The 17,019-nt window shown below is 42.6% G+C and overlaps 1 long non-coding RNA gene across 2 annotated transcripts in view; it reads left to right on the forward strand.

Annotated features, from left to right (window-relative positions):
* LOC138428125 (uncharacterized) overlaps positions 1-16,423 on the forward strand; it is a 55,361-nt gene extending 38,938 nt beyond the window's left edge. The window contains exons 1-4 of one of the 2 annotated variants that reach the window (XR_011252284.1): positions 1,408-2,016; positions 4,698-4,965; positions 6,159-6,251; positions 15,168-16,423. This is a non-coding gene — a long non-coding RNA (uncharacterized lncRNA). Of the gene's footprint in view, positions 1-1,407; positions 2,017-4,697; positions 4,966-6,158; positions 6,252-15,167 lie in introns of those variants that run through there. The other variant, XR_011252283.1, reaches the window with a different exon arrangement.
* Positions 16,424-17,019: the final 596 nt, after the last annotated feature.

Below are 17,019 nucleotides of genomic sequence, written 5' to 3' on the forward strand. Positions count from 1 at the left end.
GTAGCCCACCAAGGCTCCTCTATCTATGGGATTCTCCAGGCCAGAATACTGGAGTGAGTAGCCCTTCCCTTTTCCAGGAGATCTTCCCTATTCAGGGATCAAACCCAAGTATCCTGCATTGGCAGGTACATTTGTTACCACTAAGCCACTTGGGAAGCCTCTGTTATACGGATACATAATAAAATCTCAGCTGTGATAATAACAAATATGGGAAAATGATATTTTTCTTTAAAGTTGACAGTCTTTTAAAGAAAAAGGTAACTGAAAAAAATTATTGAAAGTGATTTTACCAAGTTTTATCTTTCCTCAGTCTCAATATGCCTATATATATATACATATATATATATATAGTGTATATAATTCTTTGCTGTCATTAAATAATAGGACATTATAATAGATGTTACTTTCTGGAATCATCTCAAATTAAAATTTGTTGTTTTGAAAGCATTGGTCATGTAATTAGAGAAAAATATGAGGCATCAATATCTCAATTGAGGATACAAAGTTATTACTATTTTCAGACAATGTAGTTGTTTACATAGAAAGTACAAAAGAATCAATTGGGTGAAATTCTGTAACAACAGATGGTAATTCAGCTAGGTGGACTGATTTCAAAATTAATATCCACATTCAGCAGCATTTCAATAAACAGGCAGTATTTAGCTATAAAATGTAATGAGGCAATCTACCTCATTTGTAAGAGTATAAAAAAAAAGAACACCTAGAATGAGAACACCTTAATAAGAAATGTGTACACCTATATATTTTAAAAACTGTAATATTTTCTTAAAGGACATAAAAATGTAATTGAATAAATAAAAAGACCTATTTTTTTTCTTAATACTGTAAACAGATCAATTTACCCGAAATTAATCTGGACATGGAACAACAGACTGGTTCCAAATTTGGAAAGAAGTATGTCAAAGCTGTATATTGTCACCCTACTTATTTAACTTATATGCAGAGTACATCATGAGAAATGCTGGACTGGAGGAAGCAGAAGCTGGAATCAAGATTGCCGGGAGAAATATCAATAACCTCAGCTATGCAGATGACACCACCCTTATGGCAGAAAGTGAAGAAGAACTAAAGAGCCTCTTGATGAAAGTGAAAGAGGAGAGTGAAACAGTTGGCTTAAAACTCAACTTTCAGAAAAATAAGATCCTGGCATCCAGTCCCATCACTTCATGGCAAATAGATGGGGAAACAATGGAAACAGTGAGAATCTATTTTTGGGGGCTCCCCAAATCACTGCAGATGATGACTGCAGCCATGAAATTAAAGGACACTTGCACCTTGGAAGAAAAGTTATGACCAACCTAGATAGCATATTAAAAAGTAGAGACATTACTTTACCAACAAAAGTCCATCTAATCAAAGCTATGATTTTTCCAGTAGTCATGTGTGGATGTGAGAATTGGATTATAAAGAAAACTGAGTGCCAAAGAATTGATGCTTTTGAACTGTGGTGTTGGAGAGACTTTTGAGAGTCCCTTGGACTGCAAGGAGATCCAACCAGTTCATCCTAAAGGAAACCAGCCCTGACTATTCATTGGAAGGACTGATGCTGAAGCTGAAACTCCAATACTTTGGCCACCTGATGTGAAGAACTGACTCATTGCATAAGACCCTAATGCTGGGAAAGATTGAAGGCAGGAGGAGAAAGGGATGACAGAGGATTAAATGGTTGGATGGCATTGCCTACTCAATGGACATGAGTTTGAGCAAGCTCTGGGAGTTAGTGGTGGATGAGGAAGCCTGGTGTGCTGCAGTCCAGGGGGTTGCAAAGAATTGGACATGACTGAGTGGCTGAACTGAACTGAACTAATTCATAAGTCCAAAGTAATCTTCATCAAAATACCATCAGTAACTTTTATAACTTGGAAACCTATTGTTAAAGTTATTTGGAAATGTAAACTTGTAGAAACTATATCTCAATGAATTCCCGAATATGCAACAAGAGTTTGGGGGAAGGAAGTGTTAATAATGTTTATCTATAGACAGCAGAAGTGAGAGGTAAGGCGTTGATCCAGCACCTCAGTTTTTATTTCATAAACATCTATGCTATTGAAATTTTCAGTAGGCCCATGTGTCACTTATATGATTAAGGTGGTAATTGTGTATTTTAAAAGGACATTTTCCAAGATGCGGAGTGGTGATACTAACCCTTACTGCTTGTGGGAATCAGACAGGGAGTTTAATAGCAAAGCTCAGATCTCACCTCCAGATTTGGGTTCAGTTGGTCTGGGGTAGGGGACCAGGCATCTGTATTTTTAAATTTTTATTTATCATTATTTGTGTATTTTATATGTTTATTTATGTGGCTCTGTTGGGTCTAATTGAGGCACTTGAGCTTCTCTCTAGTTGTGGTGAGCAGGCTTAGTTGTCCCGAGGCATGTGGGATCTTAGTTCCCTGACCAGGAATCAAATCCATGTCCCCAGGATTGGAAGGTGAGTTCTTAACCAGCGGACCACCAGGGAAGTCCTTGTATTTTTTTTTAGAAAGCTTCTAGTGACTCCCCTGTGAAGCCAGGGCAGAGGGTTGCTGTTTTGGTGGTCCACGGTGGTGTCATGCCAGCTATGGTCACAACCCATGGTCATGAGACCAATTTAATGGGTTTAGTTCAGTTCAGTCACTCAGTCATGTCTGACTCTTTGCGACCTCATGGACTGCAGCATGCCAGGCCTCCCTGTCCATTGCCAGCTCTCAGAGTTTACCCAACTCGTGCCCATTGAGTCGGTGATGCCATCCAACCATCTTATCCTCTGTTGTCCCTTTCTCCTCCCACCTTCAATCTTTCCCAGCATCAGGGTCTTTTCCAATGAGTCAGTTTTTCGCATCAGGTGGCCAAAATATTGGAGTTTCAGCTTCAGCATCAGTCCTTGCAATGAATATTCAGGACTGGTTTCCTTTAGGATGGACTGGTTGGGTCTCCTTGCAGTCTAAGGGACTCTCAAGAGTCTTCTCCAATACCACAGTTCAAAAGCATCAATTCTTCAGTGTTTAGCTTTCTTTATAGTCCAACTCTCACATCCATACATGACTACTGGAAAAACCATTGCCTTGACTAGACAGACCTTTGTTGACAAAGTAATGTCTCTGCTTTTTAATATGGGGCCTGCTGCTGCTGCTGCTAAGTCTCTTCAGTTGTGTCTGACTCTGTGCGACCCCATTGATGGCAGCCGACCAGGCTCCCCTGTCCCTGGGATTCTCCAGGCAAGAACACTGGAGTGGGTTGCCATTTCCTTCTCCAATGCATGAAAGTGAAAAGTGAAAGTGAAGTCACTCAGTCGTATCCGACTCTTAGCAACCCCATGGACTGCAGCCTACTGCCCTCCTCCATCCATGGGATTTCCCAGGCAAGAGTACTGTAGTGGGGTGCCATTGCCTTCTCTGAATATGCTGTCTAGGTTGGTCATAACTTTCCTTCCAAGGAGTAAGCATCTTTTAATTTTATGGTTACAATCACCATCTGCAGTGATTTTGGAGCCCCCCAAAATGAGAGTCAGCCACTGTTTCCACTCTTTGCCCATCTATTTGCCATGAAGTGATGGGACTGGATGCCATGATCTTAGTTTTCTGAATGTTGAGCTTTAAGCCAACTTTTTCACTCTCCTCTTTCACTTTCATCAAGAGGCTCTTTAGTTCCTCTTCACTTTCTGCCATAAGGGTGGTGTCATCTGCATATCTGAGGTTATTGATATTTCTCCTGGCAATCTTGATTCCAGCTTGTGCTTCTTCCAGCCCAGTGTTTCTTATGATGTCCTCTGCATAGAAGTTAAATAAGCAGGGTGACAATATACTTGAAGTACTCCTTTCCTATTTGGAACCAGTCTGTTGTTCCATGTCCACTTCTAACTGTCGCTTCCTGAGCTGCATGATTACTGGAAAAATCATAGCTTTGACTAGACGGACCTTTGTCGGCAAAGTAATGTCTCTACTTTTTAATATGCTGTCTAGGTTGGTAGTAACTTTTCTTCCAAGGTGCAAGCGTCTTTTAATTTCATGGCTGCAGTCACCATCTGCAGTGATTTGGGGGCCCCCCGAAATAAAGTCTCACACTGTTTCTATTGTTTCCCCATCTATTTGCCATGAAGTGATGGGACTGGATGTCATGATCTTAGTTTTCTGAATGTTCAGTTTTAAGCTAACTTTTTTACTCTCCTCTTTCACTTTCATCAAGAGGCTCAGTGGGCTGGGATCAACAATTTTTTTTAAAAAGCTGCTATTGACAGAAATGTGTGTGTGTGTGTTTACACGCTGGGTTGTGATCTGAAGCATCTTTTTCTGTGGAATGAAATTTTAAAAATTCAGAAAGCTACTGCCACATGTGACTCAAACATTTCAGACCTTCTAAAACACTGTATCAGAGTTGGTGTGAACTAATATTAAAGGCTTTCCACAGCCTAAAAATTATATTCTAATTCTGGCTTTTGTTCATTTATTCAGTCATTCATTGATGACAGTCCAAAGATAAATAATTCCATATATAATACTGGTGCTTATATGATGAACACAGTGTCTGACTTAAGTAGATGCTAAAAAAATATGATAATGAAAGAATGAATGAAATTATTCATTAAAGTATAATAAATTATTAGGTAATGCTTTTCCTCTTCTTTCCAGTTATTTTTTAATAAACTTGTTTCTCTTCTCCCTTCTAACCACATGCTCCTAAATAATTTTTTCTGGATAGAATAAACCAGGAATACTTGGGCAGACATCCCAAGTTCAACGTGAAGGCTGAGGTGGGACTTCGCTCTTTGCTGACACACTCACCCAAGCGAGGACAGTGCTTGGCTTGCATTGGACCACCCTGACCACACGGACCGTGGTCACATCCATCTGATCACAATCAAAGCTTGGATCTGTGGGCAGGACATAGATGTTCATAAAAGACAGAACCAGGAAGAATTTGGCTGAAATGGATGTGCTTTATTCAAAACACGTTGTGTCTTCTGAAGGTGAGGTCTTCGGGAAAAAGTTCCAATTCTCTAGACAACTGACCTCACGTAACTGAGAAAGGTATCATGTGACCACAGTCTCAGCCCTGAGCAAGGTGCTGCAAGAAATATGAGACAGTATCAGAGTTGCTTTAACCAGGAGATGCCAATTGTAAGTGAGAAGGAAGTTCAGGTTGGGCAGAAACCAAATGAAATGCACTGAACAAGAAAGTCTGTAGATCGAACAGCAAGACACATGGAACAGGAACTGTAGGAAGCACAAGAGAAGTGCTCGGGTAATATCGTGAAGCCTGAAAACTGATTCTGATTTGCCTAAGGCCTCTTCATTAGGTGCTTGTGTTGTGTAATGTTTTATAAACCATTAGCGAGATGGCAGTCTCTAGGAATTCTTTTCCAGGATGGCAGGCCTCCCTCACTCATTCCAGGAGTCAGTGCATCACTCCACGACTCAATGGATTTCTGGGCTGTTCCACCTTGTGCCTCTCAGGTCACACTATTTTGAGGGTTGACAGGGAGGAGGTTGAATAGATCTACGTCATGGTTAACTTTTAGCAGAAATGAATCACAGGTCAGAGTGACATCAGCTGGCTTCTCAATAACCATCCAGAGATACTAAAGGGAAGGCCTTTCTAGAAGCAAACAGCTGAGAAGGTACATGGGACGAAGATTAGAAAAAAAACAGAATTAATAGTAGAAGCGAAACTTGAACATTTCAAAGTTAATCTATGAAAAGAGACCAGAAGCAGGGAGGATTTAATCCCCAAAAGAGAAGACTGACCAGTGATCTCATTAGGATCTTCAAAAATATATGAAAAATGATTTTATAGGGACTGGAGAACTAGCTGTTTTAAATCTTAAGCTAAACTTTGAATTCTTGAGGCTCCTTCTGAAAAAGGGCATCTTTGTTTCTACTTTAGTTCTCGAATGCCTCTTCCTCACCGTCCAGTTGTTAAATATTAAATTCAATTGACCTGTTATGCAGGGCTCTGGGTAAGCCCTGAGAGGTGTGGAGGATTTTATAGGAGTCATCATTTTTTCCAAAGAGGTCTCGAATGAGGCTATGCAGCATATTAGATACTTGCTTTACTAGGGAGTTTGGGGAAGGAGATAATGAAGGAGAGTAGTTGCATGACCCAGTTGTTCTGTTCTGTTCCATGGTTCCGTATTCCATTCATCCATTACTTTATTTTCAGATTCTCACTGAAGTCTAGAAAGTCATGAAATTGCTGCTGAGGATGGGTGTGTGTGATGCCTGTCTCTGAAGAAATGGAAATGGGGCTAACCAGGTTTGTGGAATCAAATACCTGTTACCAGTATAATACCAGTAAAAAATGGATCTTTGAAACTTTGAGCTTGAGCTTTTGAAATCAGCAAGCTCTTTATTGTTTCCTCTTGAAGACAGATATTTCCAATGTCTGCCCAGAATGTAGACAGGATTTTGAAATAAGTTTCTATAACCCAAGTTGACTGAGAGTGGTCCCAAGTTCCAAAGGACCCTTCAAGTGTCCAACAGCTACCCAGATGTAGAAAAACTGATCTTTCCCCCATGATTCCAATTCAGATCTTAACACACAGTTTCAGAATTTTCAGGTTAAGAGAACTTGCCTAGAATGAAATAAATCACTAAATATTGCTTTTCCTAAAATGGCACATCCTCTAAGGCTAATCAGTTTTCAAATTAACATGCACCCAAATGATTAATTTGATAAGTGGGGACACTGAAAACAGCTGTGACATAGGACCTACCCTTGGAATGTTGTGTTGGCATCCATAGAAGGTCAAGTCCTTCCACCTTCTCATTAGACCCGTTTCATCAAGAATTGTTATCCTTTTTATTACAGCATTGCACTCGACAATCACATTATTAACCTTTAGCTTCCCCCCGGGAGGAAATTAATTGGTTGGATAATTTTTTTTGGGGGGGGGGAGTGGCAGAACTACTGAGCATAGCGATATGAAAACATATTCACATTTTAAATGCTTCTGTATGCATAATAAATACTAGAACACCACTGAGCTGAAATTAATGAGTCTGTATTTGAAGCATGGCTGTATTTAAAATTACCTGCCTGATGACAATTTTACTTAATCACATTACAAGTATCTCTGATTACTTCTTGTTAATTGCTACTTCCATTCTGGAGGGATAAAGGTCCAGAAATTTCCAGGTAACAGATTACTTAATTGCTAACATCAGCCTGGCACTCAAAATAACATTCCCTTCCTTGACCCAGCCAGTCAGCAATGTGTGTGGGCGATGGCACCTCTGGTGGAAAATTGTTTTATATCCTGTGGGGAGACATGAGGGCATGTCTACTGTTTACTATAGCAGAACAAGAAGAAAAGCCTAGGCAGAAAAATAGCAACACCTGGGTCTGTGCAGGTGTGTGTCCTGTGGATGCCACGTGGACCTGGGTACCAGGGGCCTCCATCCACTGGTGCTGCCTGATAGCATGTCCATGAGATCGGTGGACAAGCAAGGTACCATTTCCATTACACCAGACCCTAGACCTTTCTCCTTTTCTTCCCTCCTCTTCATATTTTTACTGTCTGTCTCCACCCACTTGAATTTAAAGTCCACGAAAAGAGAGATTTTAATTTATTTGTCTGCAGATACATTCCCAGTGCTCATTATATCTGGCACATCATGTCAGGTCAAGTCGCTCAAGTCCCATCTGACTTTGTGACCACATGGACTGTAGCCCACCAGGCTCCTCTGTCCATGGGATTTCCCAGGCAAGAATACTGCAGTGGGTTGCCCTTTCTTCCTCCAGAGAATCTTCCCAACCTAGGCACATGGTGGGCTCCCAATAAATAATTGTTGAATGAATGAATGCAGCAATTTCCACAGTGGATGAAGATAAGGGCCTCTCTGTTCAGGTGCATTTGTTGATTCATTTAAAGAAAATTTCTGAATCAATGTTGATGCAATTCTGGGATATTTCCTTCTATTCTTTGTCTTCATTTTCAAAGGCATGGCAGTAAAACTTTCTAGAAACCCAGAAGGACAACCTCAAATTTCAAACTGATAAGCCTAGAGAAAAACAGATCTATTCTTAAGGAGAGAAATGAAAAGGAAAAAAAAGAGTAAGCTGACTATTCTGGAGGAAAACTGTACAAACTCGTTGAAAAAAATGAAAGGAAAATATTCAGTCACTAACACCAAGGAACCTGGGTGCACTTTCTTTTGTAAAAGAACTATTTATTTAATTGGCTGCACTGGGTCTTCGTTGAAACATGTGGACTGTTAGTTGCGGCATGCAGGATCTAGTTCCCTGACTAAGGATCGAACCTGGGCTTCCTGCATTGGGGAATGTGGAGTCTTAGCCACTGGACCACCAAGGAAGTCCTACTCTTCCTTTGGTAAAGTAGTTTTTGACTGGCTTCACTCTCTTTGTTGGAGAGGCCAGGCCAAATGAAATTCGAATTGCTTCTTCTTGGACAAATAAAACCTGGGCTGCTCTCTGAAGCACAGTGTTTGCAAGCATCTTCAGAGCAAATCCTGAACCAGTTTATAGAAAAACAACTGCATTAGTGGAAGAACATGCCACTCACACCTGACCCTTCTCACCACAAGCTGGTGAAGCTACTCATGCATCTTTGGGAACCAGATCCTATAAACATGCTTCCTATTTCTTTCTTTATTTTTTTAAATGAAACTAGTACTAGCCTATAGTTCTTGATTTTTTTTCCCTACTAAAAGACCCTTGAGGACCCAGCATTTCACAGAAAACCACTAAGTCCTACATGTCCAAATAGGCCCTGTGTGTTTAACACAGTTGCTATCAGTTGCAGTTCAAGGATTGTGAAAAAGCCATTGTGGGAACATTCTTTAAAAAAAATTTTTTTTAAAGAATTTTAAACTAAAAACATTTTTTAAGAATTTTAGATTCAAATTTTTCCAAGTTTGACCTGGGATTTTTTACTACTTTGTATACATCACGAATTGATTTGCCTTGATGCTGGATTCTGCAATCAAAGGGAACAAGATCTGATTTCAAGCTGAAGTAAATGGGGAAATAGATGGGTGGTGCCTGTAGGCAAAATTGCACAGAACAACTCAGCCTGACTCCCAGAACCATTTGGAGAAAAACTTACTATTTTAAACTCAGTCTCATTTCTCCAACCTTTGAGTTTGCCTTTCCTTTTAAATGGTGGTTTTGGCTTGTTCTTTTTTAACCCTATATCCCTTTTCCCTGCATTTTCTCCATCTCTGTGTCACGCCTGCAACCGCCATCAACAGACAGTGATCCAATGCAGCAGCTTTGCCCCTAAAAATTCTGAGGTCCTGAGGGAGGGACAGCCCAAGGTGTCCACATGGCGTCTGCATGCCCGCCGCCCCCTGCGCCCATCACCAAGTTTCACCGCTGCCTTTAAGGACCTCCTGGTGCATCCTAGCCTCAGCCTGGGCCCCTGGGCTTTCGGCGGGAGTGGCTGGGCTGTGTTTTATTGATCACCATGTTCAACATCCGTCATCTGCCTAAAGGGATACATGAGGCAAAGACTTGAATGTGCAGGCAGTCTCACCAAGAAATCAAAGTGTGAGCACCAGTTCACCAAGTGGCTCATCAACGGTTATTTGTTTGATTTTTTTTAAAATTACTCTTCATTTAGCTCTGCTGGGTCTTGGTTGCTGCACCAGCTTTCTTGAGTTGTGATGAGTGGAGGCCATTCTCCAGTTGTGGTGTGTGGGCCTCTCACTGGCTTGGTTTCTCTTGTTGCAGAACATGGGCCCTAGACAGCACAGGCTTTAGTAGTTGTGCACACAGCCTTAGCTCCTTTGAGGCATGTGGAATCTTCCCAGACCAGGGATTAAACCTGTGTCCCCTGCATCAGCAGGAAGATTCTTTAAATAAAAAAAACACAAAAACTTTTTATTTTGTGTTGGTGTATAGCCGATTAACAATGTTGTGACAATTTCAGGTGAACAGAGAATGGACTCAGCCATACATATACATGTACCCACTCTCCCCCAGACTCCCCTCCCATCCAGGCTGCCGCATAACATTGGTCAGTTCCCTATGCTGTGCAGTAGGTCCTTGTTGGTTTAGCTATTCTATAATAAATACAGCAGTGTGTATATGTTCATCCCCAGATCCCTGTCTCTTCCCCTCATCCTTCCCCCTGGCAACCATAAGTTCGTTCTCTATGAGTCTGTTTCAGTTTTGTAAGTAAGTTCACTTGTATCATTTCTTTTTAGATGCCACATATAAGGGATGTCATATGATATTTCTCCTTCTCTGTCTGACTTACTTCACTCAGTATGACAATCTCAAGGTCCATCCATGTTGGTCAGGTGGATTCTTATCCACTGGACTGCCAGGGAAGCCCACTTGTTTACCTCTTGAATTCTATTTGATCAGGTTTCACTCTGTCTTCCCAGCAGTATATTAAGGAGCTGGGCTGTGGTAGCTTCCTGCCACAGCTAGAAACTGAAGGGCAGAGAGAGAGAGAGAGAGACAGTGTAGAGCAGTATGTATTTTTGAAGAAAGACTTCCTGTGAATATATTAGTCATTAATATGTTTATTCATAGGGAGAATATATTTATAAGGATTCTGAATATTCAAAAATCTATTAACAAATAGATTCTTCATGAATATATTTACAAGGAGAAATCAGTTTTTAAGAAGAATGTATTTATAAGAAAATATATTCATGATGAATATATTCTTGAATATTAAGAATGTATTCATAGGAACACTTCGTATTCAAGAATACATTTTTATGCCCCAGGAGTTGGAAAGACAAACTGAATATTCTTCAAAATGATATGGCATTCTAACATGTATACTATCATGTAAGAATTGAATCGCCAGTCTATGTCTGACGCAGGATACAGCATGCTTGGGGCTGGTGCATGGGGATGACCCAGAGAGATGTTATGGGGAGGGAGGTGGGAGGGGGGTTCATGTTTGGGAAAATGTAAAAATTAAAGATTTTAAAATTAAAAAAAAAATGTCATTTCAGATCATCAAAAAAAAAAAAAAAACATGTTCTTCTTGAGAGTTTAAAAAAAAATGCCTGGCTTAAAAAAAAAAAAAAAAGATATGGCGCAACATGCAATGCAATCAAAACACGGTATTTCAAAAGGAACAAGTGAGTGTGGAAGTTGGTCACGTGCTGGGTGTTTGAGAAACGTTTCCAGAGCAGGTACCTGGTTAGAGACAGGACTCAGGATTCAAGCCTGGGTCTGGCTCCAAAGCCCAAGTACTTTTCCCTCTATGTCTCTGCTTCCAGCCCTCACCCAACAGATGGAGATTCCATAGACCAAGGTGATTCAACCAAGGAATCCCAGGGATGTCTGAGAGTCAACGTCAGCCAGGGGAGGCAGTCTCAGCTCAGAGCCCTGTCCTAAATAGGAGTCAATTTCCTGCACTGTCACTTTTTTTTTTTTTTTTTTAACTTAAAGAACCTGCCTGAAATGCAGAAGACCCAGGTTCAGTCCCTAGGTCGGGAAGATCCCCTGGCTAAAGGGATGGCTACCACTCCAGTATTCTTGCCTGGAAAATGCCATGGACCGAGGAGGCTGGTGGCCTACAGCAGTCTGTGGGATTGCAAAGAGTTGGACATGACTGAGTGACTAACACTTTCACTTTTTCACTTCATAGCCAATTAACAATGTTGTGATAGTTTCAGGTGAACAGTGAAGGGATTTACCTGTATCCAAACTCCCTTCCCATCCAAGCTGCCACATAACATTGAGCAGAGTTCCATGTGCTATATACAGTAGGTTCTTGTTGGTGATCCATTTTAAATATAGCAGAGTGTACATGTCCATCCCAAATTCCCTAACTATCCCTTCCCCCCATTCTTCCCCTCTGGGAACCATAAATTTGTTTTCTATGCCTGTGAATGTATTTATTTTGTAAATAAGTTCATTTCTTTTTTTTAAAAAAATGAACACATCCATTATGTATTAGTCAATTTTCTTTTTACATTTTTTTATTTTGTATTGGGGCATAACTGATTAATAAACAATGTTGTAATAATTTCAGGTGAACAGCGAAGGGACTCAGCCATACATATACATGCATCCATTCTCCCGCAAACTCCCCTCCTATCCAGACTGCTAGATAACATTGAGCAGAGTTCCATGTGCTATATACAATAGGTCCTTGTTGGCTATCCATTTTAAATATAGTAGAGCATACATATCCATCCCAAACTCCTGGTTATACAAGGTTAGCATCTAATCCCAGAGGGAGGAAAAATTTATTTTTGCAGAAATTACCTCAAATTACAGATGTTTAAAGACCATGGTCTCAGAAATACCAGCCCCCTTTGGATTTTTGCTAATGATCTAATTTCCAGCATTGCAGTATATATGAGGGCTCCTTTGTGGGAACTCTAACATCCTAGAAGCCTGTATCTCTTGATGCCCTGGTGGCAGGTGTTTGCTTTGTCCTCGACTCACTCATGTTCTGGGTGGGACTCAGGAAGAGAAAAGGGGAGTGAGGGTGAGGCTGGTACCCAGGGCGGTTGAGGCCTTCACAGCATCTGGGTATTTCTGGATGCTGCCTGACAGCTAAGGGTGGTGAAGGTAGGGGGTGGTTCCTGGGCAGAGCAGAGGAGCTCACCTCCTAACATTCCAGTTCCAAGCCCTTCGGGAGACCATAGGCACAGGGGAGGGAGCTGGCTAGAGCTGGTTCTGGGCGTGGTGGACTCATGTCCAGGACAATTCGAGGGTCTGCCACACCTGCTCCTGGGCCCCCGACATAGGCCACCTAAGAGTGGGTCCCTTGGGGTCAAGCTTGGTGCAAATTTGAGTACATATGTGGGAGATTCCTGCAGGATTGTTCAGAAAATGGATTGCGGTTGCTTTTCTGAGACCTATTTAATGGCTACTGTTAGGTGTCCGGCAGCTTACACATGTGTTGCGTCGGTTACATTCACGCATGCGCACATGCTCAAAACCAAATTTAAAACAGCTTGATTCAAGTTGAGCTTGGATCAGGTTCTTTCTGTCTGATCGTTCTGTCTTCGGTTCAGTTCAGTTCAGTCACTCAGTCGTGTCCGACTCTTGGCGACCCCATGAATTGCAGCACACCAGGCCTCCCTGTCCATCAGCAACTCCCGGAGTTCACTCAGACTCACGTCCATCGACTCAGTGATGCCATCCAGCCATCTCATCCTCTGTCGTCCCCTTCTCCTCCTGCCCTCAATCCCTCCCAGCATCAGAGTCTTTTCCAATGAGTCAACTCTTCGCATGAGGTGGCCAAAGTACTGGAGTTTCAGCTTTATCATCATTCCCTCCAAAGAAATCCCAGGGCTGATCTCCTTCAGAATGAACTGGTTGGATCTCCTTGCAGTCCAAGGGACTCTCAAGAGTCTTCTCCAACACCACAGTTCAAAAGCATCAATTCTTCAGCACTCAGCCTTCTTCACAGTCCAACTCTCACATCCATACATGACTACTGGAAAAACCACAGCCTTGACTAGACGGACCTTAGTCGGCAAAGTAATGTCTCTGCTTTTGAATATGCTGTCTAGGTTGGTCATAACTTTTCTTCCAAGGGGTAAGCGTCTTTTAATTTCATGGCTGCAGTCACCATCTGCAGTGATTTTGGAGCCCCCCCCAAAATAAAGTCTGACACTGTTTCCACTGTTTCCCCATCTATTTCCCATGAAGTGATGGGACCAGATGCCATGATCTTCGTTTTCTGAATGTTTAACTTTAAGCCAACTTTTTCACTCTCCTCTTTCGCTTTCATCAAGAGGCTTTTTAGTTCCTCTTCACTTTCTGCCATAAGGGTGGTGTCATCTGCATATCTGAGGTGATTGATATTTCTCCCGGCAATCTTGATTCCAGCTTGTGTTTCTTCCAGTCCAGCGTTTCTCATGATGTACTCTGCATCTGCATCGCAAGCGGCTGCAACAGCCAGCGCACTCAGTGCGGCTGAGGGGAGCTACCCCGCGTCCGTCCTGTCTTAGAGGGACACAAAGTTCAACCCTAATCTGGCTTGGAATTTTCTGTCCTGTTCTCAATCCTTCTGTGGAAATGACAAGTATTAAATACACAAACTGCAAATCTCCTGTCTTCCGTGGAGCCTACATAAAAGCCATTTTGAGATGCTTTTTAATTAAAAAACCTCTCAAATCATTAGCACCATCCCTGAGGAAACACACCTCGAGCGTTCAGTAAGGGCTGACTTCTCTGCTGGCTCGAGGGTGCGGGGTTACTCTGTACGGTCCTTCAGGAGATGAGGGGAGGGCAGGCTCCAGGCTATCATGTTCATGAAGGCAGTGAGGCGGGGGTTTTCATTTCATCTGTTTATTATCATTTAAAATATATTACAATTGTAATGAAGCAGAAGCAGGAATTTTAATTGTATGTGGCAATTTAAAAAAGAAAAACCAAACAGAAAAAATGCACATCAACCAATAATATAGTAAAAGGCCATGTAGACAAAGTGAGACTCTAAAGAATCGAATCTGAGCACACCTCTGAGAGAAGAAGTTCTCTTTTCTTCAGTGACATGAAGTTTGATAAACTCTCCAAGCAACTTTCTTAAACCCTAAGACTCTTAATTGAAGCAAATGGATACCATAGGATTGATTCTATTTATTTCTTTTCTCTCCCCCCAGCAAAAATAAAAAATAAACCGCACCGCCCCCCAAACCCAACCAAAACAGCGGTGCCTCCATTCCACGGGGCATGGGTAGCTCTTACTGTTTGGTATAAGAAAGGAGGTGCTTGTCTTTCAAAACTGTGAGGCTGACTTTGCATAGGTTCAGCCTCAAATATAGTCACTTACACAAAACAAATACGCGCTCATAACAAAAAAAGACTTGTTTAAACGAGTACTAGATACCCAGCTCTAGACCTCTTCCCTTGATGAAGCCTCTGTCTGTAGACAGGTACCCAGGGCCCTGGTGAACACGGCTCCTCCTGACAGGCAGGTGGCCCGCAGGATGTCAGCCTCCCAGGTAGCCCCCAGAGTGGAAGCTGTGAGGATGTGGATGGGGGGATGGGGGTGTTTGTGTCAGGACTTGGGTCCCTGGCAGTAATGGCACCGCAGGTGGAGGGTCCTCAGGAGGGTCCTCCCAGTTTCTGCCAAGTATCCTGCTGGCTGTCCTCATGGGACCCAGACATGCTCCTGGAGACCCGGTGGCACAGCTGAGAAACTTTTCATGGAACCTAGATAAGAATGAATGGATCATGAAAACATGTGCTTATTACTAATTTTTTTTTTTTTTTAAGATCTGCACTTTCCTGAGTAAAGCACACACATCTTACATGAAGTCATTAAAGCACCAGGCCTCTGCCTCTTAGACTTCCTGCACCCAGAGGGCAAATCACAGCCAAGCTCAGATGCTGTGCTGACGAAAACATTAACAGTATGTGTCTGAAAACCGTGTTTCTCATATCCCACCCTAGAGAGTTTCATTCTTGCAAAATGAGAAGCTGCTTCTTGGACAGCGAGGGACAAGGGTAAAGATGTATGTCGTCGGCTTCTTGGGTCTGTTCTTATCATACATCAGAGCTGCGGTGGTGACGGTCCCGGTCCTGCTGGGCCTGGGGGCTTCTGCGTCGCTGGAGCTGGATCAGCCATCAAATCTTCCAAACGTAAAAGCCATGGCTGCTTTATAAGGTCCCGTTCATACTTGGGCATGACCATGGAAACACTGAAATCAAGTTCCTGCGGCTGAGGTTCCTGCTGAAAGAACAAGGCCTTGGTCCCTCAGGTACAGTGTCTCCTGATGGCTTCCTGGCCTGAGACGGCGTCCTCCCCGGCGAGGTCCTGGGAGCTCCTGAACACGAGGATGGAGTTTTAAACCTTCAGGGCTGGACCCGGCTCGATCTTCATCCACCTGGACAATGTCCGTCTGTTAGCAGCAGGAAGACTCTGCCGTCAATGTGCTGTCAGTAAATAAATGCACACAAATAAACACAGCCTGCTCCTCCCATCTGTTTGCCCCCCTCCAACCCCCCCACTGCCGGGAGCCCCTGGGTACAGAGCTCGGGGGACCACGGAGCACAGCGGCATCTTAGTCCAACTGCTCTCGACAGTAAGTTCTCCCCAGAACCCTGAAGCTAAGTTACATTAAAAGGTGTTCATTCTGTTAAATGTGAACTCAGCGTACACAAATTAGGCTAAACTTCTACTGTTACATTTTTAAATTTTTGGACTGAATTTGTATCAAGGGCCTTAAAAATATACCAAGTGAATCTCCAGGAATACTTCACACAAACATGATGAGTGGTGAGGACACGCTGGTGTTATTCATGCAGTGAAATACTGCAAACAACCGGACATACCAGGAACAGCAGAAGGAAAGAAATTACGGTGTCACCGAGGATGCGGGACCGGCAGTCACCAAAATTCACGTCTCAGTGTAATAGGTAATGACTTGGGAAACTTTTTGTAGGCTGTGAAGCAAGGGAACATGTGCTGATGACCTAGAAAGATTTGTTTTCATTTGTAAAATTAAATGTGTGTGATCGCTGCAAACATACACGGAGTTGAAATATTTGCAGTCTTTACAGCAAATGTGAAGTGATCTTTGGCCAGATGTTTGCTTGGTGTTTTCTCCTTTAACCTTACTTAAAATGCTTTCTGTGACAAACACCATTATAAGCAGAAGTACATTCAAAATGAATGTAAACATTCATTTGAAAACATGTCATGGTCTGGAATGTCTTGGCTATCCTGAGACTGCGTGATGGCTGGTAGCCACTGTGCAGGTTGTGTTTCCAGCTTCTAGAAGCCCCAGGATGGTTTCAGAGTTCCAGTCTCGGGGACGTGGACAGGCCTATAGCCACACTGCCTATTCACATGGGCGGGCCCAGGAGGAGTCCTGGGTCCAGAACCAAGAAGACAGAATGGAGTTTGCTGGAGTAATACCCGTCCAGGAACCCAGCCCTGTGATTCTAACCCTTCTAGTTCACAACACAACCCCCGTGTCAGTGTCCCCCTGAGGAAGGAGAGATCCCCGAGGACCCCAGATAGGGTGTTAGTTTTAAAAGCTTCCATGGGCTTCCCTGGTGGCTCAGATGGTAAAGAATCTGCTTGCCAATGCAGGAGACATAAGAGACACAGGTTTGATCCCTG

The sequence above is a fragment of the Ovis canadensis genome, chromosome 23, assembly GCF_042477335.2.
Source record: "Ovis canadensis isolate MfBH-ARS-UI-01 breed Bighorn chromosome 23, ARS-UI_OviCan_v2, whole genome shotgun sequence".
NCBI lineage: Eukaryota > Metazoa > Chordata > Mammalia > Artiodactyla > Bovidae > Ovis > Ovis canadensis.